The sequence below is a fragment of the Diabrotica virgifera genome, chromosome 3 (genome assembly GCF_917563875.1).
Source record: "Diabrotica virgifera virgifera chromosome 3, PGI_DIABVI_V3a".
Classification (NCBI taxonomy): domain Eukaryota; kingdom Metazoa; phylum Arthropoda; class Insecta; order Coleoptera; family Chrysomelidae; genus Diabrotica; species Diabrotica virgifera.
In genome coordinates this window covers 3,432,363-3,446,203 of record NC_065445.1, presented here as the reverse complement: position 1 = coordinate 3,446,203, position 13,841 = coordinate 3,432,363, and positions in this window count along the sequence as shown.

Below are 13,841 nucleotides of genomic sequence, written 5' to 3'. Positions count from 1 at the left end.
TTTAAAACTCCTATCTTCAAATTGGCTAATGTTGTTACTAAACGTACTATTCTCTCCTACATTGCTACTTTGTATGACCCGCTAGGATGGTTATCCCCTGTCCTTGTGAACGCTAAGCTCTTGATACAGGAAATATGGTCCCAGAAATTGGACTGGGATCAACCCATTGACTCACCCATCATTATGAAAAATTGGCAAAACCTCTTATCGACATTCAAAACTATAGAAGAGGTCAAGGTACCTCGATGCTTACTTTTACAAAAGAAAGTTGTTGATGTTCAATTAATTATTTTCACCGACGCATCGGAAAAAATATACAGCACTTGTGTGTATCTCAAAGCGACATACTCAGACTTTTCTGTATCGTCGCGGCTTATCGCTTCTAAAAACAAAATTTCTCCGCTAAAAAATAAACTCACCATCCCCAAATTGGAACTTTGTGGAATAGTGTTGGGAGTCACTCTGGCTCATAGACTTTTTCACATCTTCAAGAAAAATTTGAGTATATCTTCATCTCATCTCTTTGCTGACTCTACAATTGCCTTGTCTTGGATACTTTCTAAAAAACACATTTGGAACATTTTTGTACAAAACAGAATTCAAAAGGTCAATTCCTTGTTGGAAACTTTTCCTTGTGATTTCCATTTCGTCAGAAGTCACGAAAACATCGCTGACCCCGCTTCCAGAGGGATAAATGTCTTTGATAATCCCCAGACCACCGAAGACTGGTTATGCGGACCTAGCTTTATTAGAGACAATCCCATCGATTTTTCTCTTCATCAAATTCCTCATTTTCAGGATGATCTTCCTGAATTAAGGAAGTTAGTTGTCTCAAACATAGCAACAAATCACGAACTCAACGACACCTTTGAAAATCTATTCGCTAAATCTTCTTCTTTTCGTAAAATTCAAAGAATTGTCGCTTATCTTTTTAGATTCATCAGTAATATTAAAAAGAAAATAAATAACTCTCCACGAGATACGGATATATTGACGCCACCCGAAATGGAGATCGCTGATCACGCGATCATCAGGTATATCCAAAGTATCTACTTTAAAAAAGAGATTCTTGAATTGAAAAATGCTAAACTCGTGACCAATAAAGCCATTCGTAAACTCAACCCCTTCCTACAACATAATGATGGGCTGATTCGTGTGGGAGGACGTCTCCGACACGCCCCCATATCGTATAATCAAAAACACCCCATTCTACTTCCTTCTAAATGTCGAGTTGTAGAACTAATCTTGACTCAAGCTCATCATAAGTTATTACATTCAGGCGCGCAAACAGTACTTTCGTATGTCAAAATGAAGTACTGGCCAATTGACGGATTAAGACAGATTAAACGCTTAATTCGTAAGTGTGTAAACTGTTTCCGATTCATGACACCCAATTCTGTTCAACAGATGGCAGATATGCATCCCGATCGTGTACTCCCCACTAGACCCTTCCAAGTCGTCTCAGTGGACTATGGGGGGTTCTTCTTAATTAAGTCCTCACATTTGAGGAAGGCACCGCTTTACAAAGCATACGTAGCCTATTTCATTTGCATGAGCACTAAATGTGTTCATATCGAACTCGTCACAGGATTAAGCGCAGAAGCCTATATTCTTACTCTGAAAAGGTTTATTGCCAGAAGATCCACGCCCAGTATTATTTGGAGCGACAATGCCACAAATTTCCATGGGGCAAAAAATGAAATGCGCGAATTCTATGATTTTTTCTTAAATCAAAATAATTCGGAACAGATTAAGGAATTCTGTACTCAAAACTCCATAACTTTCAAGATGGGTGTTCCCCGCAACCCCCATCAATTCGGCCTCCATGAGGTAGGAATAAAGAGTGTGAAGTATCACCTCTATCGAATTATAGGAAATTCCCACTTCACCTTTGAAGTGTTTAACACAGTATTATGCCAAATCGAGGCTATTCTAAATTCGAGACCCATCACTAGGATGTCGTCTGACGCCAATGACTTCGCTTTCCTATCTCCAGCTCACTTCTTAGTTCAAAGAAGTTTAACCGCGCCCCCTGAACCAAGTGTTTCAGAGATACCTGAAAATAGGTTGAATCTTTTTCAGCGTATTAGTAAAATTCAACAGCAATTTTGGAAATTGTGGAAAAAAGACTATCTTTGCCTCCTGCAGCAAAGAAATAAATGGACCGACCCTACTGACCCTGTCAAGATCGGGGATTTGGTTCTGTTGAAGGAGGATGGTACTCCTCCACTCTTATGGCCAACTGCCAGGGTAATAGATGTATTGCCTGGTAAGGATGGTCTAGTTCGTACTGTCAAGATTCACACTACTCACGGTGATTTTCTTCGTGGTATTACGAAAATCGCTGTGATTCCCCTGGAAGATTAAAATCTATCCCTAGGGGGAAAACTTATCGTTTTCCTCCATTTTATCGTTGTTACCCCTTGTGTATATAAACTCTAATTTCTTCAAACATTTCTTATCGTTGTGCACATCTTTGCCAATCCCCTCTCTTCGAGGTGATATAGGCCATCTCTCTCGCCTGTCGCCCCCGGCAATATGTACAATAAATATATTATACACGGCTCACTAAAATAATTAGTTACGCCCCTGTACTACTGATTACTTAAAATTCAAGTAGTATTTATGTAACCTTTCTGGAAACTCCAGGTTATTGTTGAGACTCGCATTTGAACCCCTCGCCGGGGCAGATCGTCAAAAGCTTCCTAACGAGAATCATCTCTAATCTATCGACGCTCCCGCTATTCGTAAAAAGGCCGCATTTTACCGGCTTTTTTTGCTATCGTTTTATACCGCTCAGATAATTCAATCTGCTCAGTATTATCGACGATGATTTATTTAGCGTATTAGTGAGTGCCTTACAAATGAACCAAATGGATTATGGAATTCAATCAGAGCTCTGATGTGACACGTCATCAAGGAATAAAACTGTAAGTACTCTACATGTATGTGAACATAACTTATTAGTCGTGATACTGTATGCATTTTGAACCATATACCTCTCGTAGCAAATATTCTTTGTGCCATTTATGCAGATAATACTTTAAATTACATATGAAAAATCGTTATCTACTCTTAACCAGCTTACCTATGGGAATATACTCTATAACCGTACAATAAGTATAGGTTACTATTGTTAAGGATACTTTACGTATTGCCTAAACAATATGTGTAACATTATTTTGTCATAATGAATCTGGTTTACGAAACTATTTGTGGAACATGTATAGGTAAATATATAGAACAAATTTCAACAGACGATTAAGTACATGGTAGATTCAAAATAGTTTGAATGTTCCAAAAAATTGGCCTATGCTTTTGTTCCAGTTTCTCTGTGGCATATTGTACATCCATAAATAGTTATCTCTCATGCTATAATTACTAAAAACTGCTTCTGATGCACTCGATAATGGCTATTAAATATGATAACGTTCTTAATGCATTTATGCGTAATAATTACCTAGAAAGAAGGCTGTTGACATTGGCTATTAGCGAAAAACAAATTTGAAAATGACTTCAATTGTATGAAGCTTCTAATATGCTCTTTCTCTCTTTATTGTTGATAATATGGGAAAGGTTTAGAGGTAGATGACAGAAATAGCTGGCCAGATTAAAGAAACATTAATGCCTGGTTGCACCAACAGATTTTAAGCTCCAGCTTAGCTAAGCTCTACTTATAGATAGGGCCTCCTTGCGTATCACTTACGTTGCACCATAATTTTAGATTCTTAAAATATTATCAATTATATCTATTATTATATTCTGGTAACTATTCTTATTGTAATATATTATAATTATATTATATTAATTCTTATGATATTCTCGACTTAAGCTTAAGATCTGTTGGTGCAACCGGGCATAAATAATAACAAAAGAAATAAACTTATAGAACATAATATATTGTAATAATAGTTATTTAGGATATGTGTTAAAAGTACACGTTTAAGGCACGCATGTGAAAGTTTGCAGAATGAGCGATAGCGAGTTCTGCAAATCACATGAGTGCCTTAAAAATGTACTTTTTAACACGCATATCATACAATATTTTTTCTACAAACGTAATTACAGGACAATATATACAAAAAATTTTACTTGTACTTGACTGACATTCCATTTTTATATTTTTTGACATTACATCAAAATTGCCTATACGGTCAATACGAATTGCAGTGCCATAAAAATTTTAAAGCACTAGTGCCTTAAAATAGCATTTTTAACGCTCGTATGGTGTGCTAAAAATTGCATTTTTAACACGGTTGTAGAAAATAATAGTTAATAGATGTATTAATGAGAATTTTATTTTGATACTGGAGGAACATTGAAAAAACGGACATGTCTATATAAAAAGACGAGAATTTTGAAACTATAGTTGTTTATACAGGCATTCCTGTATAGTATAATACTCTCTACTTAAAGAATATACCACAGAGGCGTCCGACGGAATATTATCTTTAATAATAATGAATAAATGTTTTATGTATTCATTGTTTATACAGGATATTCATCGCAAAATAAAATAATATGCATAAGCATAATTTTATTGCTACGAAATTCATAAGAAAATTTCCATTGAATACAACAGTTTGTCGTTTCTTATGGGAGACCGTTGCGAAGGGATTTTTAAAACATGAACAATAATACGCTAGGCATACAGTACTATCATAAACGGATAATAAGATTCTTGAAAAAATTTGTGAGTAAAAATGTACAGTATGCCTTTACAAAATGGTATTAGATGGATATGCCGGGCCGGTATGCAGTCTTTTTGCATACCAAAATTATTGTTCACAACAAACTATTAGACATTTAATTTCGACGTGTATTTTAATTGTTAAAAATTTATTTATACAGGGTGTCCCGAAAAGATTGGTCATACATTATACCACACATTCTGGGGTCAAAAATAGTTCGGTTGAACCTAACTTACCTCAGTACAAATGTGCTCATAAAAAAAGTTACAGCCCTTTGAAGTTACAAAATGAAAATTGATTGTTTTCAATATATCGAAAACTATTAGATATTTTTTATTGAAAGTAGACATATATTTTTCTTATGGCAGAAACATCTTAAAATAAAATTATAGTAAAATTTGTCCACCCCATAAAATTTTATGGGGTTTTGTTCCCTTAAACCCCCCCAAACTTTTGTGTACCTTCCAATTAATTCATTATTGTGGTACCATTAGTTAAACACAACGTTTTTAAAACTTTTTTGTCTCTTTTTTTTCGATAAGCCAGTTTTTATCGACATGCGACTTCTTTTTTATTTAATATATTTACATACAAATTTTATGGGGGTTTTGTTCCTTTAAAGCCCCCAAATGTTTGTGTACGTTCCAATTAAACTATTATTGTGGTACCATTAGTTAAACACAGTGTTCTTAAAACTTTTTTGCCTCTTAGTCATTTTTTTTAACAGGTCACTTTTATCGAGATGTGGCTTCTTTTTCAAAATATACCTAAAAATGTAAGTTATAAATAAATTTTCAGATTATTAAGAGGTGTCTATAATCATACTTACTTAACCATATACAAATATGTGGTGGATTCGACAAATATTCAAAATATCTCGATAAACACTGGCTTATCAAAAAAGTACTAGGGGGCCAAAAAGTTTTAAAAACATTGTGTTTAACTATTTAACTAATGGTGCCACAATAATAATTTAATTGGAACGTACACAAAAGTTTGGGAGGGGGGGGGTTTAAGCGAACAAAACTCGCCTAAAACTTTTATGGGGCGCACAAATTTCACTTTATTTTTTTTTTAAGATGTTGCTGCCATAAAAATTCCACATGCCCATTTTCAATAAAAAATCTCTAAGAGTTTTCGATATATGAAAAAAAAATTCGATTTTTATTTTGCAAATTCAAAGGGCTGTAACTTTTTTTATGTGCACTTTTGTATATAGGTAAGTGAGGTTCAATCAACCTATTTTTGACCCCAGAATGTGTGGTGGGTATAATTATTTATGACCAATCTTTTCGGGACACCCTGTATATACCGGGGCGGATCAGTGGAAAACGACTACATTTGGATGTGATTTTTGCAGAAGAAGTTCTGTGATAACTTTAATAATATAAGCTTGTTCAATTAAAACATATCTTTGGTCAGGTTAGCCTTGAAAACAATAATAATTGTAATCACTTAACTGACATTCTGAAATGTTATTATGTTAATGTCCGATTGGTATATTATTTGACAAATAATGACTTGATTTCGAAGTCAGTTAAATATGATATAATGCTCTAGAGCGTAATTTTGAAAAATAACGTCCTTGGGCATTAAATTTAAATAACTAGTTAAATACTGTCAAGTTGACAAATAAAAACCTATGTAAAACTATGGTTACCACAATTACGTTACGACTATTGCTGCTAGATGTACTTATTTGAAAACTGATTAATTCAAAATTCGTTCAAATTTTTTGCATATAAAGAAGAATTTAGTCGGACATTAAACGTTGAAGGCACCACGGGTATTATAGATTATAACGCTTTTGGTCAACGTATATAGGGTGAGGCAGATAAAGGGCCTATTAGAAATATCTCGAGAACTAAAGGCAACAGAATCATGAAAATTGGAATGAAGGGGTTTTGAAGAGTGATTTATTTAATGAAAATATTTTCATCTATTTTCTACTTCCGGCTATACCGTAAGTTGCTTATAACTTCGTTTTTTTAATGGGACACCCTGTATATTTTTACATTTTTGGATTCTACTCGATGTCTCCTTTCTTAATATATGAGGTTTTATATTATTATACAGGGTAGTGTAACAGATAATTACGTATTTTTATTAATTTTGTAGCAACTTTCACACCCTGTAGAATTTTAGTACTTTGACATCAGAAACTCTATTTACGTTCAGATGATTTCTAATATAGTTTACTATTGTTAAACATTAGTAGTATGGCTATATATTGAATTTTAGTATACAGGGTTGGTCAAAACCCGGAATGAATATTTTCTCAGTTTTCTTAAATGGAACACCCTGTATTTAAGTATTGTAATGAAATGATATTTTATGGTACTTTTTTATTTTATAAGCATTCCCTATACCTAACTGCTTTAATTTGTGAGTTATTGGTGATTCAAGCCAAACATTAATTGCAACAAAAAATACGTGAAATTTTATTAGGTTGGCCTTGAAAATATTTAGTCACAAATAATTTTTCGGAAATAAATATATATTAATCTAGACTGATCGTTAAAATTCCCAATAATGATTGAGCTATCAAAATACTTACGTAGTTAAGATTGTTGGTGCGATTAACAATTAAGCACAAATTAAAGTAGTTAGGTATAGGGAATGCTTAAGAAATAAAAAAAAGTAACACAAATATCATTTCATTACAATACTAAAATACAGGGTGTTCCATTTAAAAGAACTCAGAAAATACTCATTCCGAGTTTCGACCAACCCTGTATACTAAAATTCAACAATTAGCTATACTAATAATTTCTGACAATAGCAGACTATATTAAAAATCATTTGAACATAAATAAAGTTCTTGATGTCAAACTACTCCAATTCTACAGGGTGTGAAAATTGCTACGAAATTAATAAAAAAACCTAATTATCTTTTAAACTACCCCGTATAACAATACAAAACCTCATATTTTAAGACCTCATATTACTTTGAGTAGAATCCAAAAATGTAAAAATATACAGGGTGTCCCATTTAAAAAAACGAAGTTATAAGCAACTTCCGGTATAACCGGAAGTAGCAAATAGATGAAAATATTTTTTATTAAATAGATCACTCTTCAAAACCCCTTCATGCCAATTTTCATGAGTCTGTCGCCTTTAGTTCTCGAGATATTGCTAATAGGCCCTTTATCTGCCTCACCCTGTATACCTCGGGCCATACTCCCTCGGTATATACACCATTGACCACAAGCGTTATTATCCTTATAATACCCTTGGTACCTTAATAACTAATACACGTCACACTGATCAGTTCCTGTCACTTGTATTTGACTAGTAATTTATAGTGACTTCAAAATGGCGTTTGTTGTTAACAATCCGTCCAAATATAATTAGCGTGCGGCCATATCGGTTTCAACCTTCTGCGGGAAAGGTCATGTTAACATGTTTTATCAGCCATGAAAAATCCTTGCTCATAGAGTTTTCGGAACCTACAGTGCATATTAACGAAAACCTGTATGGGGAAACTTTAAACAAGATTTATCAAGCAGTTTGACCAAAACGTCCAGAAAAGCTTGTCATTCTTCTCCACGACAATGCTCGGCCTTATGTCAGCGAAGAAATGAAAAAATCTACAACAAAAGAAATAGAGCATATTAGAGTATACACGGTATATATCCGATTTCTTGCTCTGCGATTTTCACATCTTTGGGCCACTGAAAATGGCGTTAAATGGTAATCGTTTTAATACAAAATGACTTTTATTAAATGTCATTCAATGTTTACATATCGAAAGCGTACCGGACAGACAGAGTGATTTTAGGGTCGCATTAGGGTTAGTCCTGTCGCCAGGGGGGGTACAACGGCCTTCTTAATTCAGATGGACTTACCCAAGTTTTTTTTATGTATTTTGACCCGTAGAACACGAATTTTTTGGGTAACAGTTGATCCGGATGTCGATAAGATTGTTATAAACAAAGAAGTTGAGGAATTACATAACAGCGATTTCTCGCAAAACAAAACATTTTTTTGTATTTTTTGGGTCATTCTAACCAAAAAATGTTCCTACAAGTTTTTTCGTAGGATGCATAGTTTTCGAGATAAACGCGGTTGAACTTTCAAAAAATCGAAAAATTGCAATTTTTGAACCCGAATAACGTTTGAATAAAAAATAAAATAGCAATTCTGCTTACCGCCTTTAAAAGTTTAAGTCAAATTATATCTGTTTTGAGTATTTGTATTGCTACAAATTTATTTTTTGATTGTTAAAAAAAGCTATAAACACATACTGTTTCCCGTGCCTAATACATGCGTTTTATTGCATGCTACTTAGAAATAGCCCCGCTTGCACTTTTACCTCCTCTACGTACTCGTTCGATTTTAAATGAGAAATCATTGAAACATCACTCAAGCACTAGGTGTTTATAGCTTTGTTTTAACAATAAAATAATACATTTTTGGCAATACAAATAATTAAAACCGATATAATTTGACTTGAACTTTCAAATGCGGTAAGCAGAATTGCTATTTTATTTTTTAATCAAAAGTTTTTCGGGTTCAAAAATTCCAATTTTTCGATTTTTTGAAAGTTCAACCTCGTTTATCTCGAAAACTATGCATCCTACGAAAAAATTTGTAGGAACATTTTTTGGTTAAAATGGCCCAAAAAATACAAAAAAATGTTTTGTTTTGCGAGAAATCGCTGTTATGTGATTCCTCAACTTCTTGGTTTATAACAATCTTATCGACATCCGGATCAACTGTTACCCAAAAAATTCGTGTTCTACAGGTCAAAATACATAAAAAAAACTTGGGTAAGTCCATCTGAATACAGGAGGCCGTTGTACCCCCCCTGGCGACAGGACTAGGTTTTATAAGATTAGATTTTCCACTTTTAAACCGAACATCATTTCTCTTGTCCTCGTAGATTGTATTATAGAATGCCTTAACTTTTATTAAACCGAACGCATCCTAATTCCTAAAACTTTCCCCGTTTCTAATTCTATCGCCGACCCCTACAATTAATCGCAACGAAAATAGAGGAAATCACATGCAATTGAAGGGATCATTAGGATCCCTAAAATCTTAGCACGAGCGGCAGTTAAAACTACATAAGTCGTTTAGGACACGCTGTCGCCGAATTTCGTCTTTTGCATGTTTAACCACGTCGAACGAACGTGTCACAACGACTTTTACAAGATCCTTAATGTGATTAAAAATTAGCAGGAATTATGTATTCTTCTTTCGTTTACACTGCTATCAATTTGTCCCATCATTGTCGTTATATTTCAGTTTTCTTATCTAAAAAAGTATATTTCAAAGAACTTTTAGTAGAGAATAAGTAGAATTTCAAGAATATGGAAACCAAAAGCAAGATAGAATTGAACTAGTAGGCTTGCCAAAAAAATTAAGAACATAAGAAATTAAAAATGTATATCAATATCTGAAGAGGAACCAAGTACTCTATTACTCTAACCAGGGGAATACCGGAGGAACTGTTTAAGCATGGAACGAACAAATTATCTGAACATCCTCGGCAACTACACTCAGGTGCAAAAAAATCGATCCACTGAAAATTTGGTCATTTTTGATGTCTCGAATTTCCTAAACCTGTTGTCCGAATTAAGTGATTTTTTTTTCATGTTATAGCCTTATTCATTAATAATATCGCTGTAATAATATTGTTGCTAGACATGTAAACTGTCATTGTATACCGGGTGTGCCAATCAAACTATGTTTTATTCTCAAAGTTCACATCACCCTGTGGACTATTCTAGCATTTGTAAAATACTGATATTAAAACCCAACTATAGCCTCAGGTTTTCTAAACATTCTGTTTTTAGATTCATTCGCTTATGTTGGATAATAAAAAAATTAGGTACTTTAACAACTGGCTATGTTCGTCATCAGTACAGGGTGTTTTTAAATAAGTGCGACAAACTTAAGGGGTAATTTTACATGAGAAAATAATGACAGTTTAATTTATAATCATATGTTCGCAAACGCTTTGTTTCCGAGATACGGTTCAATATGTTCAATTTGTTTTTACAAACTGACAGTTTATTTATTGCTTTAAAACCAGTTAAGGTATGCAAATCAAATTTGGTGGGTTTTAAGACGTAGTTATTGCACATTTTTTGACATACAATTAAGAAGTTCATATTCACCATTGGAGTGCATACGGGTAATATGATCGGTCATAATACCCGTTTGCGCGCTAGTGGTGAATATTAAAATCTTAATTGTATGTCAAAAAATGTGCAATAACTACGTCTTAAAACCCACCAAATTTGATTTGCATATCTCAACTGGTTTTAACCACTGGTTTTGACCACAAGGACCAACACAAATATACATTCAATAATACCCGTGGACAAAGATCTATGATAGATTATGTTGTAACTAACAGATATATACATCCATCAAAAATAATTAACGTAAGATGCCTCAACTCAGCAGATGTAGGTAGTGACCACAGCCTAGTATTATGTAAAATTAGGATCACCATGAAACGCTTCAAACCTAAGAGAGTGGCACCAACACAAACAAAAATCAAAGTCGAAGGACTAAGTACGGAATCCACAGAGTACTTATATAGAAAAAGAATATCAGAGAAGATTGCTGATACTAAAATACTAGAAAATGATAACATCGAGGAAAGCTGGGAAAAACTCAAAAGTAACATAATTAACGCAGCAACAGAATCACTTGGAGAGAGGAAAGTAACGAATACCAATATATCAAAAAAGAAAACCCCATGGTTTCGAGAGGAAGTGAAGATAAAATGTGAAGAAAAGAAGAAAGCCTTTTTACAATACAGAACACAACAAACACAACAGGCATACAACCACTATAAAAGAATTAGAAACGAAACAAACACTCTAGTTAGACAAATAAAAAGAGAACACTGGGAGAGTTTCTCAAAACAGATGGAACACGACTTCTACGGAACACAAAAGGAAATATGGAGAATGATCAGAGGACAAAGAAAAGAGATGAACGAACTAATAAAAACGAAACACATTCAGAAGGAAACTTGGGCAGACTATTTTCGATCTGTTTGCTAAAGATAACGATAACGAACCACCAACACCTGAAGTGACAACAAACGAAGAAACAAATATTGAAGAAGCAGAGGTAACGGAAGCATTAAGGAAATTAAAAAATAGAAAATCACCAGAAGAGGACAGAATATCGAATGAACTTCTAAAGTATGGAGGACAAGACCTGACCAAACAATTATTAAAACTAATCCAAAAAAATAATAGAACAAAACAGAATACCACAAGAATGGAGATCAAGCATCCTAATACCTCTCTTCAAAAAGGGAGAAAAATCGGACCCGGAGAATTACAGAGGAATTAATTTATTAAACACAACACTAAAATTAACGACCAAAGTGATAACAAACAAACTGAATAAAATTATGACATTAGCAGAAGAACAACAAGGTTTTAGGTCGGGAAGATCATGCACCGACGCTATATTTATAATGAGGCAGATTCAAGAAAAATCGTTAGAATACAACAAACCGGCATACATATGTTTCGTGGACCTTAAGAAGGCATTCGACAGGTCAAATTAAAGGACGTTATCCATTTATTGTACGCAAGAGCGGTACCTCTAGGAATAATTAAAACGATCGAAAATATCTACCAGAACAACACAATAAAAGTAAAAGTAGATGATGAACTAACTGACCCAATTGAAGCTGGCAATGGGGTAAGACAGGGAGATTCCCTGAGTCCTCTGTTGTTCAACCTGATCATGGACGAAATAATAAAAAAAGTAAGAACAAAAAAAGGATACCAAATAGGAGAAAAACCACTTAAAATAATCTGCTATGCAGACGATGCAATACTAATCTCTCAAAGTGAAGATGATTTACAACGTATGCTGCACGAATTTAATATAACCGCTAGAAAATTTAACATGTTAATTTCCCCAAAAAAGACTAAATGCATGGTTATAACAGCAGATCTAATAAGGTGTAAATTAGAGCTGGAGGGTCAAATAATAGAACAAGTCATGGAGTTTAAATATCTAGGCATCACACTATGCAGCTGCGGAAAGCTCGAAACAGAAGTGGAAGATCAGGTAAATAAAGCAAACAGAGCCGCAGATTGCCTGAATGAAACAATATGGACAAATAAAAACATCGGAAAAGAAGTGAAAGGCAGAATTTACAAAACAGTCATCAGACCAATAATGACATACGCGGCAGAAACACGACCTGATACAGAAAGGACAAAAAGAATGCTAGAAACAGCAGAGATGAAAACATTGCGAAAAATCGATGATAAGACGATGTGGGATAGAGCTAGAAGTGCAGATATACGAAGGAGATGCAAGGTGGACAACATTAATAACTGGTTGAAAAGCAGAAGCGTAGAATAGAACGACCACATAAGCCGAATGACAACAAATAGAGTAGTAAGGACGGCGAGAGACGGTTCCCCAATAGGAAGACGATCAGTGGGAAGACCACGAAAAAGATGGAATGACAACTTACTGGAGGCACATTGAAAAACAGACAGAGTCTAATGTCTAATGTCTATATAAAAAGAAGAAGAAGAAGAAGAAGAAGAAGAACTGGTTTTAAAGCAATAAATAAATCGTCAGTTTGTAATAAAAAATTGAACATCCCGTATCTCGAAAACTGTCATTATTTTCATGTGCAAAATTACACCTTAAAGTTTGTCGCACTTATTTAGAAACACCCTGTACTAATGACGAACATGGCCAGTTGTTAAAGTGCCTAACTTTTTTATTATCCAACATAAGCGAATGAATCTAAAAACAGAATGTTAAGAAAACCTGAGGCTGTAGTTAGTTTTTAATTTCAGTATTTTATAAACGCTAAAGTAGTCCACAGGGTGATGCGAACTTTGAGGAAAAAACACAGTTTGATTGATACACCCGGTATACAATGACAATTTACGTGTCTAGCAACAATATTATTACCGCGATATTGTTAAGGAATAAGGCTATAATATATTAAAAAATTACTTAAATCGGACAACAGGTTTAGGAAATTCGAGACATCAAAAATTACCAAATTTTCAGTGGATCGATTTTTTTGCGCTCGAGTGCATTTCAAGAATGCATAAACACAAGCAAAATCCCTATAAAATGGAAAATACCATAGCTCACTAGCAGTACTATGTATAAAAAGGGAGATGAAAACAATTA